This window comes from Marmota marmota, unplaced genomic scaffold, assembly GCF_001458135.2.
Source record: "Marmota marmota marmota unplaced genomic scaffold, marMar, whole genome shotgun sequence".
Taxonomy (NCBI): Eukaryota; Metazoa; Chordata; class Mammalia; order Rodentia; family Sciuridae; genus Marmota; species Marmota marmota.
Window position 1 is genome coordinate 36,937,692 of NW_025999990.1, and position 4,813 is coordinate 36,942,504.

The window sequence follows — 4,813 nt, forward strand, 5'->3', positions numbered from 1 at the left end:
CTTTTGAACGTTGCAACATCCTCAGGTGTCTTCAAGAGAAATTAAACATTACCAGAAGACACAGACTAGCATGAGTCTCCTTGGGTTTGGATTCCTACTTCTGCCCTTCGTTTATTTTTAAGAGATGGGTCACCATGTTACACAGGCTGGTCCTGAACATGAGAACCAAAGAAATCCTTCTGCCTCAGCCTCCAGAGTAGCTGGAGCCACAGGCATGCCCTATATACCCAACTCCACCTCAGCTCTTTGTTAGCTCCATGACCTCTAATAGATAACTCTCTTTGTCCTTATCTGTAGAATAGGGGCACATCACAGGACTATGGTGAGGATAAAACCTGTAATATCTAGAACATAGTAAACACACCACAAGAGTTAGCTAGGGTTATCTAATTATTAAGATGACGTGGTCACGTTTATCAACATACTTATAACTGTTACTTTATATCCCTTTTTGATTTAAAAAGATTAAATTGTTTTCACACTCAAAAAGCTTTTCACTGTAAGTCTCAGTTCACCTCCTGTTTTTACAGATACTATTGGAAAGGCTCCAGACAGAACTTCCATATAAACTTTAAATTCTATAATACAAATTCTTTTTACCTTTCAGCATACACTTCCATTGCTATAGTACTTTATTTTACCTCTTAAAATTGAAAAAAATAAATCTTAGTTTTCTACAGTCTGCATTCCAAACTTTTTCCATTATTAAGTGGAGCATTAACATGTTTTATATAATTTATTTGGACCTCATAGTCAAGTTTATTAAAATCATGCATGATTCCAGGCCACTACGGCAGGAAAGCTTCAACACCTGTCAACTCAGTTTCCTTAATTGCCGCCTCGGCAAGAATAGCCAAGTATATCTAGGAAACTTAGAACCATGGAAATTCTAAACATTGATTAAATTGCCTGGAAGTGATAGATCCTAAAAAGATCAAACGTTATTACTTTGGAGATGTTCCTTGTGGACTTGTGCATAAAAAAGTGCAGATTTAATAACTCAGCTATGTTAGCAGAATCATCCATTTTAGCTGGGCTCACCTAATTCTATATACACTTTCTAATATTTCCCTTCTTAATAGTACAATTCCTCTTAAACCCTTTGACTTCATGTATAGGAATCTTTAAAAATTCAGGTCATCATGGAACATTAAACTTTAATAACTGGATATGCAGGGCATGGAAGCAAATATATCAGATTGTTCTTGTTAATCATGATCACATTCTTTTTTAAGAACTTAACACCAGGGCTGGGGTGGTGGCTTGGACTGGGGTTGTGGCTCAGTGGTAGAGCGCTCACCTAGCATGCATGAGGCACTGGATTCGGTTCTCAGCACCACATAAAAACAAACTAATGTATCCACCTAAAACTAAAGATACATAAATAAATAAATATTAAAAAAGAACTAAACACCAGTATCACCCAGTTTATTAAGTGATTCAGCACAGTTGAAAAATGTGAAATGAAATAACTGATAGAAAGGTATTTTATAAACTTGAAGGTTCTATATAAGTGTTAGGTTTTAAGTATTAAATCAATAACTTGGAAAAATGAACAGCATGGGTATCATTAAAAAAGTGCTAAATATGGGGCTGGGGTTGTAGCTCAGTGGTAGAGCACTTTCCTAGCATGTGTGAGGCACTGGATTTGATCCTCAGCACCACATAAAAATAAGTTGTGTCCATCTACAACTAAAAAAAAAAAAGGTGCTGACTAGATTGAAGACTCAAATATGTCTCTTTTATGTACTAAAAGCTAATTCTTATGTCAGAATGTATGGATACAACAACCCCAATAAACAGAAAAGAGACAGAAGTATTAGTCTATCCATTTATTCTGGGATTTGCTTGCTTGTAGACTTTGTTTTCCCAAATTATTTATCGTAGCTATGACTTCTTAGTAGTCAGATAAAATGATTAAATGGCATGACAAACTGATTCTTTGTCTTTTGAAGGATACTATCTTTTACTGTCTCTACATGTTAAATTGATTCCTCCATTGCCACACTGTAATTCTAATATAACTAGTCCTAGAAGAAAGATGCAGTATGTGAATAAATCAAATGATAGCACTATTGAACAATGGATGAATGGTAACCTCAGCCAAGGAGACACAGTCACTCATTAGTCTTAAGATGGAAAAGGCATGGCTCCTCAGGAGAGCATTAAATAAAATCATTGCCCAAATCAAGTACAAGAAGGAGCCAAGGAGAAAGTTTCCCTTTTAATAGGGAAAGACATCCAGAAGAGTAGAGGAACTTGATGAAGTGTATAGAGTGTATTGACCAGCGGTCCCTGAAACTTAGTGCACATTAGAATTTCTGGGGAGATTTTAAAACTACTGACACCTGGCTTCCATGCCAATATACCCATCACTGCTGCCTGAGCCACAGTACCTGCCTAACAGAATCATTCAAAAAAAAAAAAAACCCATCTGGATTTTCCTAAAAGTGTTGTGAGGGTCTCTTGTGACTTAGACAGCTGGCGACCATATGGAGGAACCCTAATTAAGAACATACCCAGTCTGGGTTCCAAAGGCAGAAGACTGAGATGGTGATTCCTTTGTGGAAAGTTGATCAGAGAGTACTTTCAGGGTTCACAATTGTGAAAAGGAAGGAAAAGAAGCCAGATTAGGCAGAAGGACAAGTTGGACTGCCATGAAGTTTCAATAAAGGCTCTCAACTGAGACCTCAGGGAAGCTATAAAGCTACAATGGTCCTTCAGGGTTTTTCCAAGATGGGGCCAAGGGGCCATGCAGATATAGGCCTGGGTAGACCAGGCATTGGATATGTGCAGCCCTGGGATAGGCTTAGCCTTTGGAGGCAGTCCTGGAACATGATTGACAAGTGAAAGCCATCTGGCAGCAACTCTCAGAACTAGGGAAGTGCCTTTTGCAGAAGGTTCTGAGAGGCAAACCACAGTGAATGCCTATTAGTTTGATTTTAATATAGTTAACTTTGCCATTTTATCAGGTGGAAGGGTAAGAACAAAATTCAGCCACCCAGCATAAGAATTCCTCTTTCAGAAGGGAGTTTTGTTTAGGAAGATAGCTCCTAAACAGTGGGAATGAGACAGTGTGGAAAAGAGATGGCTACAGGGTGCCACGTGGAAATGCCCAAGAAAAGCATGGAGGCACATGTGAGAGAAGACACGTGACCAAGCAGCACAGGGAAAGTGTAACTTCAGGGACATTTGACACTCAACTTTGATTTGTTCTTAGTGTTGTATATAAACCACTTTCACCATCAAGAGCATGAAAGAGTTTGGGGGATTTTGTTTTGCTTTTTGGTCATTTCCCATGTTTCTAGTGCTGTGTGAAAATCAAGTAAAGAATCAGCAGAAAATATTAGTGCCATGGGGGGTGGCAGATTGAAGTAGAAGTAATGTAGCTCTTAAGGACACCAGACCCCAGGAGATGCCTGCAATTGCAGTTATTTTAGACTCCCAGGGATCTCTCACAATGATTAACTCGTATATGGAAGGACTTGCATGCTTCCTTTGTTGGTTGCAAGGAAGAAAATGTAGAGAAACTCACTAGACCCTCCTGTACAGCCAAACTGGGAAGAAGGGATGCTCAAGAAATAAAGGAGGCTGGAAATGCAAAACATATTCCCCAAAAATAATGGAAAGAAAAGTCCAGATCAGAGGGCCCACAAATGTTCTCCTGACAAATGGAGGTCAGTTCTTTGTGTATACATCTAGGGATATATTTCTAGAATTTAATGGAATTCCTTCCATCTAGATTGTAAATGTTATGCCATTGAACATTTGAATTCCTTGTTAAAAATATTTTTCCATCCTTCAAATACCCTTACTTAGCAGATATAATTTGCATAATGCCTGCATGTTACTTAGACCAATTAATTACTGTGTCGTGAAATTCTCCTAGATTATACAGACAGAACTTTAGATGTGGTATTACTCTATATTCTACAATGCTTCTCAGGGAGAAAATAATATTTTTTAAAATCCAAGAAGTTTTGGCTCCCAAAGACAAAAGCAGTATCTAGCATATTATGAAGTATAATTTGTTAGGACAATAGGGTGTTGCATAAAATTAATTTATATTTAATACATATAAAGATCATCTTTTAAAACAAACTAAAGCCTACTTTAATCTTATCTCCTTTAAAAAAAATACTGATTGCAAAAAGGTAACCCAAAGGTTGATTCGTCTTCTTCTGTTCTTATATATTTTTTTAATTTTTTTTAATATTTATTTTTTTAGTTTTGGGTGGACATAATATCTTTATTTGTTTATGTGGTGATGAGGATCGAACCCAGTGCCTCATGCATGCTAGGCAAGTGCTCTACCTCTGAGCCAAAACCCCAGCCCCAGTTCTTATATCTTTTTATCACATGAGATTGTTGATGTTGAAGATAGGAATTATTTCTTATAAAACTCATTAAGATATTAATATGTGAGGACAAATGTGTTCTATAAATATTGACTATGTCAAAGTACTTATGAATTTATGAAAAACCATGTAAAATGCATGCATACATTTTATTTTATTTTATTTTATTTTTTTAATTTTTTTATTGTGGGTTGTTCAAAACATTACAAATTTCTTAACATATCATATTCCACACTTTGATTCAAGTGGGTTATGAACTCCCACCTTCACCCCATACACAGATTGCAGAATCACATCAGTTACACATCCATTGATTTACATATTGCCATACTAGTGTCTGTTGTGCTCCGCTGCCTTTCCCATCCTCCACGCTCCCCCCTCCCCACTTCTCCCCTCCCCTCCCCTCCTCTCTCTCTACCCCCTCCACTGTATAACCCTGAGGGTCTCCTTCCATT